We start from the raw sequence: 14,933 nt of genomic DNA on the forward strand, positions 1-14,933 counted from the left end.
TGATTCCCAACTGGTCTACCTTCCAACGTTTCTGTTGTTTATTAAACAACATTAATAAAGAATATGGTCATTCACTGGGCATCCACAAATTGCAAGGCATTACTAGAGAAAACAGACAGGGTCCCCTATCTGCAAGGGATTTACAGAATAAAACCCAAATTTCTTAATCTAGCATTCAGTGCTCTGTGTGAGCTGATAAACTGTATTCCTAGGTCCATCTCCCATTCTGACCTCCCGGTAGCTTGGTTACTTACCAAACTTGTCAGAGGAGGCCCAGCATTTTCTTGCCTGGAAGTGCCCTTCTGCAAATTCCCTGCTGGTCTCTGACTGAGGGAGGATCTGGACCCTTAGACTTCCTAAATGGGAGTTAGGCAAACAGCTTCAACAGCAATGGGAATGCATCAGTTAGGATTAAATTTCGTTGCAGACATCAAAACAAAAAAAAAATGGCTTACTATAGAAATTTATCTCTTTCCATGAAATATAAATCTGAAGGTAGGCAGTTTAGGGCTGCTTAGCTATCCTCAGCATTTGGTTTCCAATCTTAAGATCATCTCGTTGTGGTTCACATTCCAAACAGTAAGAAGGAAAAAGGGGAGAAAGGTCATCCTCTTCCTTTTAAGAAGACTACCTTGGAAGTTCCGCACATTTTTGCTTAAATCTCATTGACAAAAAGTCACATGGCCAGACTTAGCTGCAAGGGAGCCTGGGAAATGGAGTCTTTTAACTAGGTACAATGTGCCCAGCTAAAAATGGGAGCTCCATTATTAATAAAGAATGGCTGAAGGAATACTGGAAGGTGATGGAAAGAGCTGTCTTTTTCATGGGTGGTATTTAAAACCAAGTCCTCAGAACTTCAAACTTTTATGGTAAAATAGTGGAAGAGGAGCCAACAAAGGAAACTGAGAAGCAGGGACTGGTGACACAGGATAAAAAGCAAGCAGGTGTGATGTCACAGACACCAAGATAAAATGTTTCCAGGAGGGAGTGGTCAATTGTGACAAATGCTGCTGAGAAATCAGGAAAGATAAGAACAGAGAAGTGACCACTGGATTTAGCAATACCAAAGAATCCTATAAGGAAAGGGAGGGTTTATCCTCAAGTAGGAGAGGGTTTTGATTCTAGATGGCTAAAACAACAATGTCTGTATGTTGGTTGGAATAGGCTAGGCTCTGCTGTGGCAATAAACAAACCAAATATCTGAATGGCTTCACACAACAATGGTATATTTTCCCCACTCATGCAAAGCCTGCTATGGGTCAAGGCACTCTCCAGGGTAGATCTCCTTCACACCACTGGGTAATTCAGAGACCCAGTCTGCTTCTATCCTGGACTCCGTCATCTGAACACAAGGTTTTTAGGATTGACTCGATAGGAGAAAGAGCTGGAGCATTGTGCACTAGCAATTAAATACTTCAGCTTGGAAATGACACACATTATTTCCACTAACAGACCGTCAGCCAGAACTTGTCACACAGGTCTAATCTAACTGCAAGAGAGACAGATATAGGAGTAAATCAGAGGCTATTTAGTGAGCAGTATTATCTCTGCCACAGTTCTCTATAGTCATTTTTGACTCTGATCTCAGTGCCCAATGTCCTGATCAACTGCAGATTCCCTTAGAGGAGGTGTGTGACTGTGATGGGAATGGAGGGTGGGAAAGAGGGCTGCCTTGTTCCTCAGACTGTACTAAAGGAGACGGGAACCTCTGATTCCAGGCAGACCCACATGCCTTTTAGATGCTTCCTCCTGTGCAGCTAGCTGACAGAAATAGCTGTCAGAATCCTAGCTCGCTGAAAAGCTTAACACACCAAGTGTTTGCTTGTCTTGGCACTGGCACCTAAACAAACTCTGCCTTAGCTCAAAGCTGCCACCATCAGTGCTTTGGTGGAAAACTGACCTCTCATAAATGCCACCGGACTGGGCAACAGCCCCATTTCTATTGAGTTTCCTGCCCTCCTGAATCCATCACCCTTGAATGGAGGGACTAAAACAATTCCTCCCACTTTTTCTTCTGTGTTTCTCCTTGATAGAAACTGAGCGTGACTCAGAGAGATGGCATGAGAGAGAAAAGGATTCTCATCTATTCACTCATTCGGTAAACATTATTATACTTTGCACTAGGCCCTTTTCCAGGCACTAGGGTCATGGAGGTGAAAAACACAGTCTGATGGGGATTACAGAAAAGAAAGCAGATCATTGGGATACTAGGTGACAAGGGCATGTATGAAAAACTGTGACAGGCCAATAGAAGGCATGACAAGCTCTGCTAAGGTTGGTCAGGGATGGCTTTCCTGAGGAAGAGCCCTTTGAGCTGGGTCTCAAAGGACAAGTAAGAGTTTACAAGCTTGTGAGAAGGGGAAACTGAGGAAGCTGGGAGGAAAGGCATAGGGGGTACAAATGCAGGATCCGTCTGAGGAAGTGTGAGCAGCTGCGTGTGATAGAAGTGGAGAATGTTTAAAAGGAGATGAGAGAGAAGTGAGAATGGAAAGGTTCTGTGTTATGGCTCCATTGGATGCAAGAACAGAAACCAAATATGAACAAGCCATGGCCAAAAGAGTAATTTTTGGCTCATGTGACCCTTTGAGCCTCTTATAATATAGCAGCTGGGCCAAAGGATCAACTATGTCCAGGGACCCCCTCACCCCCAGCTCCCACACACCATCATTCATCTTTTCTCCTCTGCATGTCAGCTTCTTCTGCTTCTCCTTTTTTATTTTGGTAAAATGTACATAACATAAATTTAACCAATTTAGCTGTACAATTCAGTGACCTTAAGTACCTTCACATTGCTGTGCAGCATCTCCATCCAATCCCCAGAACTTTTTCATCTTCCCAAACTGGAACTTTCTGTCCATTAAACACTAACTGCCCCTTCTCCCCACTTCGTTTTTTTAGGCCACTTTCTTCTCCAAGCTGGAACCGTGCCCAACAGTAATCCCCAGCTTATGCCTCCTAGTTTCCTCACCAGAGAGATGAGTAATTCTCTTCCCTTTGTTTCAAATACCCAAAATCTTACAGAAGGACTCTGATTGACTAGGCTTGGCTACATGCTCACTCACACTCATGGTCATGGGAATGGGATGCCATGATTAATAGTACCCACCTGGACCATATGGCTGGACCAGAGGGAGAAGCAATTCTCCAAAAGGAAGGGGCTTTCACTAGAAGGGAGGGGCCAAACATGAGCAGATAAAATAAGAAATGTTCACCAAAGATAGGTTGGGGCCAGGCTGCCAAGAGCCTTGAATGCCAGCTGAGGAGCTCAGCTTTTATTCTGTTAGGTAATAGGACATTGTGGGAACATTTTGATCAAAGAGAGCCATACATACAAGGAAGGTGGCCTACAAAACCTGATCTTTCCTCACTTGAGGCTCTACTTTTGAGCTTTCTCTTGCCCTTCAAGGTTGCTCTGAAAGCTAATTTTAATCAGATGTCACCTGAATACTGGGCCCTAGTGCTTGTTTTGGCAGCACATATACTTACTGCGCCCCAAATCTTTCCTCTGGCCTCAGGAGTGATCTCTACCTGTTGTGATCCCCTCCTTTTCTGTCTGGATCAGGAGTGATGAATGCTTCTGGGCCTAGTCAGACTGATCTAAGTCATCTCCTATCTCCTGGGTCTCCTGGCCCTTCTTCTCCCCAACTGCCTCCATCCACTGGTAAGTCCTCCTGCCTCTGACCTTACCTCCAACTCCACATCCAAGTCCTATCTTTTTTTATTAAGGCTAGAACTGCATGCCAACAAGTCCTATCCATTTTACCTCCAGAGTGTTTATGGACCCTCACCCCTCTTCCTTGGTCTTACAGCACTGCCCTCATTCGGGCCTCATTATCTCTCTTGCCTGGACTTTGGCCCCAGCTCCTCAACTGGTGTCTTTTGCAAAGCCATTGGCTCATGTCTACCCTGCAGTTCCCACTGTAGAAAGCATCATCTCCTTCCATGCCTCCTGGACTCAAGCCATTTGAGCTCCTTGATGTTATCTAAACATGCTCAGAATTGTCAAGCCTTGCTTCTTTGCAAATGCTGATCTCTCTGCCTGTTATGCCCATCCTATCCCTCTCCACTTGGCATAGTCCTGTGAATACTTCCAGGCTTATTTCCATGGTTACCACTCCCCTTTCTACAATCAGACCCACCTCTTCCCCCTGTTTGTGTCCCCAGAGCACAGTGTAGATAACTCTAGTGTCATGTCTATTACTAGGGTGACCACATAATTTATCGTCCAAACTAGTAAAGAGTTTTTGACAATGAAAGGGAGTGCTACTAATTGCTCTGGTTCAACGGGTGTTAGTAGGTCTGTTCCAGGCAAACCGGAACTTATGGTCATCTACATCACTGTTAAAGTTGGCAACTGGAGCTTTCATTCATCTCATTCATATTTCTCAACAGTACTGTGAGATCGGTATTGTTTTCCCCATTTTTAAGATAAGAAAAAAGAGGCTGGCAGGTTAGCTCAGGTGGTTAGAGTATGGCCTTGTCACCCCAAGTTTAAGGGTTTGGTTCCCCATACAGGCCAGCCACCAATAAATAAATAAATAAACAAGAAAGTGGAGCCTTAGGGAGAGGAGACTTGTGGAAGGTAGAAAAACCAGCCTGGGAAGCCAGATTATTGGATTCTAAATCCCGGACTCCTCTGACTTCATACCTGGCCCCTGCAATGCCAGAGTCTCATTTTATTTTATAGTGGCCAGAGTCTCATTTTATTTTATAGTGGCTGGCCACTACGGGGATTGAACCCTTGACCTTGGTGTTATGAGCACCATGCTCTAAACAACTGAGCTAACTGGCCAGCCCACCCACAGAGTCTTATTGTCTAGTTTAGTGACATGTGGTCCCCTGAGACGAAGGGGGAAGACAGAAATGGAGTCTTAGTCATCTTGTGCACTGGTGCCTGCCCAGGGCCTGGAATGAAGACATGCTTGTTGGATAGATGACTTCTTGAGGATCGAAACTGTGTTTTATCTTAAAATCTGTGCCTTTTCCCTCTCCCCCAGCACATGGCTTGCTATATATATTCATTTATTCAATTAGCATTTATTTTATTTATTTTATTTTATTTATTTATTTAGTCTTTTTCGTGACCGGCACTCAGCCAGTGAGTGCACCGGCCAGTCCTATATAGGATCCGAACCCGCGGCGGGAGCGTCGCTGTGCTCCCAGCGCCGCGCTCTCCCGAGTGCGCCACGGGCTCGGCCCCAATTAGCATTTATTAAGCACCTACTATGTGTCTGGTACTGTGTTGATGATACAGCGATGTGCAAAACACACAAAATCTCCACTCTCACAGAGCTTAAATTCCAGTGGGAAAAACCCGTACAAAAATAATCACACAACTGAACAGTTACAAATCAGGATAAATGCTGTAAAGGGTGTGAGGGTTAAAAAATACTTTGGAGTTAAATTTAATAGTTTTGGTCATAGATTTGATAGGGGGCAGCAAAATAGAAATGGCTATCAGGTTTCTGCTTGAAACAGAGACAGCAGTTTGGGAGATAATGAGGTCGTGTGGGGCTTGAGGTGTCTGTGGGATTTCCCTTTTAATCTTTGCCACCTCCAGTCAGATTAACTGATTTGCCCAAAGCCGAAAAATTATCCTGTTTCAGGGAGCCCAAATAAAGCTGGCCTCCAGACAGGTACGGTAGAAAGAGGAGCAGGTGCGGGAAAGGCAGGAGAGACGCAGAGGAGAAGGGAAAGGGATGGCATGTGTTCGTGCAGACAAAGACCAGAGCTCTCAAGGTGCAGCGCCTGCTGCGAGCCGCCAGCACCAGGCTGCGCGTTACACCCTGCGGAGGAAGCACGACTCCGCGCCCCCTGCCCCGGGCAGGACCGACGCGCCCCTCCGGCACCCGGACAAGGGGAGGGGCCGCTTAGAGCCTGGAATCCCGAGCAGCCCTGGCTTTCTCCGCTGCGGGACCCGCCAACCGGACTGCGCCTGGTGGCGGTGCCATGTGACCAGCCTCCTCTCCCCGGCCTTCCAGGGAAGACGGGCATTCCCGCCATCCTGCCCCCGCCCGTCGCGTGCCGCAGCCCGGCGGGGGGAGCTGCGACAAGGGGCTGGGATTCCCCCGCAGTCTGCTGCGGCGCAGGGGACGGGAGGGGAGGCGACGGTTTTCGCCGCAGCGCCCACAGTATTTTCTGTCAAGGTCGAGCATACCCACTCGTTGGCAAGGCTGCCTCCGAAATCCCTTCCACTGCAGTCCTCTCAGCCATCCCCACCGCCTCTGCCACGCGTCCAGACGCAGCATCCCTTGCTCTGCTGGACCACTGCCCCAGCCTCTCGCTGGGCTTTCTGCGGGGACAGCGGGGGATGGGAGGGTTTGGATCTATCCCGTCCCGAGAGCTTCACAGACATCTTTCTCATATGCACAGCTCATGATATATCGCCCTGCTTTAAATCCACCCTGGCTCCCAATGCCCTATAAAAGAACATGTAGGCCCTTCGTGATCAAGCCTCACCAGCTGTACTGCCCCTTGCACCGGAGCCCCCATCCCTTCGGACCCCTTGCCCTTCCAGGAACAGCTATCACTTGCATACTCGAGAGACTGCTCTGGCTTGTGCCTCTGCCCAGGGTGCCCTTTCCGCTTTTGTGAGCCTGGCAAATTCCTAGACCCAACTTAATTATAATAATGCAGCGGAGGGTGGAAAATGGCACTAAAATGTCTCTTAGCAAAGGTCACAAAGTTGAAAACCCATAAGGGTCAAGCAGGAGAGAGAAGTAAGGTGGGTGGATAGGGGCATAAGAAAAATCTGTCTAAAGGGCAGAGTCAGCTCTCCATTCAGACCAACATGCTCCCAGTGGGGAATGTGGGTCCTACCGCTAGATTATCTGAGTTGACAAGAAAAGACACTTTTTATGTGTAAACTCTCAATTTTTATTTATTTTTTTGGCAGCTCACTGGTATGTGGATCTGAACCCTTAACCTTGGTTTTATCAGCACCACACTCTGGCCAAGGGAGCTATCTTAATTTCTAAATGTTGGCTTAATTTTTTAAAAACACCCCTGTGGACCAGATGCAGCTCTCAGACTCTCAACATGTCACATCCACTCTAAGAGAAGAGGATGGCTTTCATTAGTAAATACTTGGAGCGCCGGCCCGTGGCTCACTCGGGAGAGTGTGGTGCTGGTAACACCAAAGCCACGGGTTCAGATCCCTATATAGAGATGGCCGGTTAGCTCACTTGGGAGAGCGTGGTGCTGACAACAAGTCAAGGGTTAAGATCCCCTTACCGGTCATCTTTTTAAAAAAAGGAAATACTTTGAAAAACTGTTTAGGGTAAAGGTGTGGTCTTGAATCTCTGAGAGGCAGCTGTTGTAGAGGCAACAAAGAAGAGAAACCTGGATTTAGATTTATTCCCAAAATGACTTTGGATGTTTTAAGCAAGAAGTTATACATTGAGCAGCTACTTAGGACTCAGAGAATCCACAAGAATCTGGAGGAATGGATTTGGGAAATGGGCAGGAACCCAGGGTACTAGGGAGGGGTAGGCAGCAGGAAGCCAGGTAGGGCCATCCACTCACCACTACCATCTGCTATGAATGACAGTACATGTTTCCTTCCATCCTTGTGTGGGCTACATGAAGGCCAGAGAGAGGCCCTATAGTGCTTTCCCTTGGTGATGGTGATGGGGAGGGGAAACAACCCCCTCAACCCCCAGGGCTTTGCATAGTGGGATAATTTCCGGAAAGGAAATTGGAGAGGTCCTTAGAAAGAGAAGGTAAAGATGAATAGCCAAACAAAAGCAAGTGTCCTTTCAGGAGACAGGAGGTGTCCCAAGGCTGAGGGGCTGGGGACTGTGGAGGGAAGAACAACACCCCGCAGAGGCTGACTTGGGAACCAGGGATTTTTTTAGTTAACTCTAAGCATTTTTGTAGCTATGATGTGATCTTCTCTGTTTCCATCCCTGGAAATCTTCAAGAAAGTCTCCTATATTCAGGGAGGCTGCCCTGACTGGGGTGTTGGTGGAAACAGCTGAAGGGGCCAAGTTTTACATCTGTTTTGGTATAGGTCTAACCAAAGATGGTACAGGCTGAAGCAACAGCTGGACCAGGAGAAATAAAACCTCCCAGGAATTTGCAGTCATCTTGGAGAGAGTTTTGGAATGGGTGCTTGGGCTCATCCTGAGAAAGTCTCAATGAGTCAAGAGTCCCCTGGCTGACATCTAGGTTACAATAATAAAGGACCAGCTACAATTTACTGAGTATGGTCCCTAACTTATGATTTTTTAACTTTAATATGGTGCCAAAGTGATACGCGTTCAGCAGAAGCAGTACTTTGAATACTCGTACAACCATTCTATTTTTCACTCTTGGTACAGTATTCAATAAATTATACGAGATATTCAACACTTTATTATAAAATAGTCTTTGTGTTAGGTGATTTTGCCCAACTGCATGCTAATAATGTAAGTGTTCTGAGCACATTTAAGGTAGGCTAGGCTAAGCTATGATGCTCTGTATGTTAGATGTATTAAATACATTTTTGACAGGATATTTTCAACTTACAATGAGTTTATCAGGACTTAACACCATTGCAAGTCAAGGAGCATCTGTTCTTGCTTGTGCAGGACACTGTGCTAAATGCTTTATATACATTATCTCTGTTATCCCCACAGTGATTGTATGAGGCAACTACTATTATTATAAACACCATTTTACAGTTGAAGAAAATAAAAGTCTAGAGTGGTGAAGCGACTTGCCCAAGTCCACAGAGATAGGACACAGTGGATTGGACCCACTCTCTAGCCAACTGCCCCCAGCACAAGAAATTGTCTGGGGGTTTCATCATACTTTCTGCCCCCTCATGCAGTTATAGGTATTGTTTTGATCTGAATGTCTTTCCCACTACTCTATAAGAGGGCAGGAGCTGCTAATTGCAAGTTAAATCAATTCCTTTACGAAAGTCAAAAGAGGGGCCCTCAAGTCTTAGATCTTTGTGTCCTGGGCAAGTCATTCACCCTTTCTGGGTCTCAGTTCCTTTATCTATGAAAAGGGGATTATAATAATAAGACCTCACAGGGTTATTGTAAGATTTAAATGAGGCCAGGCCATGAAATTTCTGTAAACTGCCATACAAATGGCATCTGTTGTTGCTGCTATAAAGATGGTGATGATGGGGACTGAGGAAGGAGCAGGGAAGGAACCCATGATCTGGAAATCCTGGAACTGTATCAACTCAGACAGGAAATTCACGGCAGTTTGCAGAGTTTCCAAGACTATCGTGTCTTCATTTTTCATTGATGGAACACCTACCGGTGCTTGATCTCACTTCAGTTAAAATTCTGAAAGGCAGATTCTCAAATTATCCTCACTTTGCAAGAGAGAAAAATGAGGTTAAAGGGATCATGTGACTTTCCCAAGGGGAACACAGCTAGAAAGTGGAAGAGACAGGATTTGAACTCAGATCTGTGTGGTTCTTAAATCCTTGTTTTTTCTGCTTTCTACTCTGCAGCTTCTTCAGCCTTCCCTTCATTCACCAGAACAAGCATCAACTCAGTGGCAGGCCTTTTGCAGGGGGCAGGGAATACTTCCGAAACATGTTTCTGGTTTAGTTAAGGGAGGCAGACAACTCAATGGACATTTACATTTCAGCACGATAGTCTCTCTCTGCTGGGGGAAGTACGGGGATAGAGGAGTGGGCCATTGCTTTAGACTTCTTTTTCTCCTCGGTCCACAGAACCCTGAGGCACATTTCAAACTCTTTATTTTTTTTTTTTTTTTTTTTTTTTTTTTAAAAGATGACCGGTAAGGGGATCTTAACCCTTGACTTGGTGTTGTCAGCACCAAGCTCACCCAGTGAGCAAACCGGCCATCCCTATATGGGATCCGAACCCGTGGCCTTGGTGTTATCAGCACCACACTCTCCCGAGTGAGCCACAGGCCGGCCCCAAACTTTTACTTTTTTTTTTTTTTTTTTTTTTTTTTTTTTTTTTGTCGTTTTTTCGTGACCGGCACTCAGCCAGTGAGTGCACCGGTCAGTCCTATATAGGATCCGAACCCGCGGCGGGAGCGTCGCCGCGCTCCCAGCGCAGCACTCTACCAAGTGCGCCACGGGCTCGGCCCTTCAAACTCTTTAGGTGGTTCCCTTCCAGTCCCCATCCTCTAAAGTGAGGAGGAAATGCACCCTCACCCCTCCTGTGTGGGGGGGTTAAGGGGGGTATTGCAGTGGGGACCACAAAGCAATCAACAATTCTCTCCAAATCCCTCTCATTGGTCCGAGTGCAGTGGTGTTTACAACTAGTTGATCACAACCAGTTAACAGATTTCTTTGTTCCTTCTTCTCCACGCCCCTGCTTCACTTGACTAGCCTTATAAAAGAAGTCCCTCTCAACCATCCTCTCTTCTGTCTCTCTTTCTTTCTTTCTCACCCACCCACCCACACACTCTCCGTGGGTGATGGGTTAATGCTGGTAGAACTCATTTCTCCATTCTCCAGCATGCCTGGGTGGTCTAGCACCTTGATTTAGGATGTAATGGTTCTTGGCATTCATTGCCTATGACCCCAAGCCAAAACAACAGGAAACTAGCATTTAACATCCTGTTACATATGAATCAAAAAGAAATCCGGAAGGAGAGTCAACCCAACTGTCAATACTGATTATGTCTATGTGGTGAAGTTATGTGTAATCTCTATTTTCTTCTTTTTACTTATTTGCTTAAAAATTTTTTTTTCTTCCGTGGACATTACTTTTGTAATCAGTAAAATAAATAAATAAACTTTAGTATTTATTTGTGGCCCCACAGATGCAAGGTAGTTCTATTAGAAGCAATCTCAGAAGGGGCTTTATCATGAGCACAGCCATGACTAGATAAGGCAGCACACAGGGAGGAGGTAGGAAGTGACAGGTCACCGAGGGTTAAAAATAAGAGTCACCATTCCTGAGGGATTGCTCTGAGCCCAGTTCCTTCCTAGCACTTGATATGCATATTTCAGTTAATCTTCAAAACTAGTGTAGGAGATAAACTATTATTTCACAGCTGAGGAAATCAAAGATCCATTTTATAGGCGAAGAAACTAAGACTCAGAGAAGTTCCATTACTTGCCCAGGGACACACATCTAAAAAGTGATGGATGCAGGATTTGAATTCAGATCTGAGTAACTTCATAGTGTGTGTGTGTGTGTGTGTGTGTGTGTGTGTGTGTGTGTGTGTGTGTGTGTGTGCGCAGGTGTGTGCAGCTCGCCAATACGGGGATCCAAATGCTTGACCTTGGTGTTATAACACTGTGCTCTAACCAACTGAGTAACCGGCCAACCCATCCTATATATTTTGAACCTCTGGACTTGGAGGCCATTCCAAGCCCTTCCAGCTTGTGTATTCCCAGCTCTTCACACACAGGCACTCATCAATGTTAGTACTATTACTATCTAGAGAAGCTAGTGAGGTGAAGATCATTGTCCCATTTTCCAGGTGAAAAAATTAAGGCCAGAGAGGAGACCTGCTCAGTGTGGTCAGCTAAGTAGTGGCATTCCTCCTAGAATCCAGGTCTTCTTTCTCTCCTCAGGCAGACCTCCTCTTTTCTGCTATCTTCTACCGATTGCTAAGACTTCCTTCTCAAAACCAACGATTGGCTGTACTTCTCCTTCCTCAAAACCCAGGAGGTCTGTGTTGCTTGCAGTCCTTGTAGTGAACAATTTCAGGTCAGTTACAGTTAGCAGAGCCACATAGAGGACTGGGTCCTGCAGGGGGCAGGGCTCTCTGCTATCTGAGTGGGCATACCTGCGTTTTTCCTTTCTGAGGGTCATGTCAGTGTGTCTGCTAAGTCAGGTTTGAAGTCCTACCCCAAAGAGTTGGCTGCACTACTATAGAATTTAGAAAAATGAGACCAAGAGGAGAAAGGGGGGTCCCCATCAATAATAATAAAATAACTACTCACTATTATTTAATGTTTATGGTACATTAAGCTTTATACCAGGCACTGTGCTAAGTAGCTGACATGTGAAACCATTTGAGCCCCATACCAGCCCTAGGAAAAAGTTCTATATAGCTTTGGAGCTAAATAGCATAGGATTCAAGTCACAGCTACTCCAATTCCCAGCTGTATGACCTCAGGGAGGTTATTTACATTTATTCAACAAATATTTTTGAGCACCTACTATGCTACACACCGGTCAGTGAACAGAACAAAGATCTTTGCTCTCTCATGGTGCTTACATTCTACAAGGTGAAGCAAACAGATTGTGAACATGATATATATATAAATTATGTTAGCAAGTGATGGAGGCTATGGGGGAAAAAAATAAAAAGCCAGTGGAGCAGGGTGAGGAGATGCAGAGTGCTGATGCAGGGAAGGGAGGAGGATATGATGTTAAATGGTGTCAGGGGGTGTCTCACTGTGAAGGTGCTATTTGTACAAAACCTTAAGGAGGTGGAGAAACTTTCTAAGCAGGAGGAACAGCCCATGCAAAACCCCTAAGTGTGTTTGGTGGTTTCAAAGAGCAGCAAGGAGGCACACTGCCAGGGCCTTAGGGCCCTGCCCAGGGGCCCAGGGTATGGAGCTGGGGACCAGAGACCCCCAAAACCAGGCACACCACCAGTGCCAAGGAGCATGCCAAAAACATCACCTCCATGTGGGTGGTTCACCACAGCCACCACAGTAACCACGACTGCCGCAAAAGTGGCTGGACGCCACAACTACCATGCAGATGGTCCACCAGCCACTGGAGTGCATTGACACAAGGAGAGTCATCAGCAGAGACAAAGAAAAGAAGAGGATGTCTCGCTCCACAAAGCCCATTCCAGAGCGACAGAAGAAGCATCTGCTCTATGATAATATTGGGGAACCTGATCACACCTCTCAGCATTGGACAGATCATCTAGGCAACAAATCAACAGAGTAATCATTACTCTTTCAGAGGGAAAGAAGAAATCTAGGGTTATCAGTGGTGGGAGGGGGAGGGACAGGGGTAGAGGGAGAGATTGGACAAGGGACATAAAGAATAATTACGATTTGTAACAATATACATACTAGTAATATTGATTTGATCAACATATGTCAACATTGAATCCCAAAAGTATGTATAATCAATTATGATTCAATAAAACAAAACAAAACAAAACAAAACAAAAAGCAGCAAGATTGGTTAGAGCACAGCCTCATAACACCAAGGTCACGGGTTCAGATCCCAGTACCAGCTGCCAGAAAAAAGAAAAAAAAAAAAAAATGCAGCAAGGAGGCCACACAGCTGAACAGAATGAGCCAGAGACAGTCCTCCCTACCCAGCAGTCATTCTTCCTCATACCATGCTTTGAGCTTCCTTCATTGCTTCTATCATAATTTGTAAGTATTTTCCTCATTTGGGTGTTTGCTTATTTTTTGTTTCCTCTATTGGCCCTAAGCTCTTTAAAATCAGAGGCCATGTTAGTCTTGTTTGGTGCTGATCACAGAGCCTGGGACATAGAAAGTACTTAATGGTCTGGCCAGTTAGCTCAGTTGGTTAGAGCATGGCGTTATAACACCAAAATCAAGGGTTTGGGCCAGCCACCAGAAAAAAAAAGAAAAAAGAAAGAAAGCACTTAAAATAGAATTAATGATTTAAATCCATCCATCCATCCATCAAGTCTTATTTATAACAGAACCTTCCCATCATGTATAACACTATTTATCGGGGTAACTCATTCTGCCTTCCAGTTTGGGACATTAGGAACAGAAGCAGTAGTTAAGAACACAGGGTATGGAGCCAGACTACATGGATTCCAGTCCTGGTTCTACTGTTTAGTAGCTGTGGGATCTCAGGCAAGTTAGGGAAACTTCTCTGTGCCTCAGTTTCCAAATCTATAAACTGGCACAATGATAGTATCCTTTTTCAAGGATTGTAAGCACTCTAAGCAGTGCCAGGTGTATAGTTTATATATGTGTTTTTTCTATGCAGCTGTAGGGAAAATATAGGAAAATGGTCGGGGCCCCTCAGTTGTTCAGAACCTTGCCGAGCATTTGATGTAGATATGCAAGTGTGCCCAGGTGTTCCTTGGCTATTGTCTAATGTAATTGCGTATGTGTGCCCAGGTATCCTGGGTTATTGGACTTAAGTATAAAGGATGAGTGGCTCTGATCCACAGTGCCCCCCACCCCTGGGGGGGGCGCGGGGAGGCTGCTACTGCTGTTGGAGGCTGTTGCTGCCAGCTGTTGCTGCCAGTGCCCCTGGGATGCCCTGAGAGGCCACCACCGCAGCTGCTTCTGCTGCTACTGCTGAGGACTGAGCTCAAGCCATCTGCCAATGGCTCCTGGGATCTTTCCCAATTACCTAGCATGGACCTCTGTGTGAGGGGTCTGGTGACCCAGCCTGGCACGTGAGGGGTCTGTGACCCAGTCTGTACAATGGGTTTGAAGGGTCTGTGGGCCCTAACCCTTAGCCAGGACAATGCAAATGGAAAACTTAGTGTAACTAAAATAATGAAACATTTTGGCTTTAGTTATGAATAGCCTTAACCATACAATTGGTATAGTCACTTAGCAATACAATTGTCTGTAGCAATACAGCAGCCCAGCCATGGGAGTCAGGACTCTACTTCTTTCCTCCTGTACCAGATTGCAAAAGGGAAGAGAGAAAGGTAAGGGGTGTTGTGGTGGAGGTCAGCCTGCAGAGCATCCTTGGTGCATACTGCCATATCTGTGCTGTGTGTTGGTAGCTGGGGGGCTCTAGGGTCTCCATTGGAGTGGCATTCTAGGGATATTACTGCTTGGTGTGTAGCCTTCCAGCTTGATCTCTGGCCCTTTTTTGCTAGAAGACCTACAGTGGAGTCTGTTGTTTGCAAATGAGAAAGTTAACTGATACAGACATTAATACTGCATACCTACTTCCATGCCTGGTACTTTACACTCATTATTTCATTAACTATGCAGACCTGAGAAGCAGATATTAACCCCATTTTACAGATGAGGCAATCAGCTCAGAGAGCCAAAGTATCTTGACCAAGATCATGTAGCCAAC

At 45.7% G+C, this 14,933-nt stretch overlaps 1 non-coding gene across 1 annotated transcript; it reads right to left on the minus strand.

The window, feature by feature from the left end:
- Positions 1 to 4,718: 4,718 nt before the first annotated feature.
- Positions 4,719 to 4,792, minus strand: TRNAM-CAU (transfer RNA methionine (anticodon CAU)). Its single transcript has one exon. It is a non-coding gene; the product is annotated as a tRNA-Met (tRNA).
- Positions 4,793 to 14,933: the final 10,141 nt, after the last annotated feature.

This window comes from Cynocephalus volans, chromosome 8, assembly GCF_027409185.1.
Source record: "Cynocephalus volans isolate mCynVol1 chromosome 8, mCynVol1.pri, whole genome shotgun sequence".
NCBI lineage: Eukaryota > Metazoa > Chordata > Mammalia > Dermoptera > Cynocephalidae > Cynocephalus > Cynocephalus volans.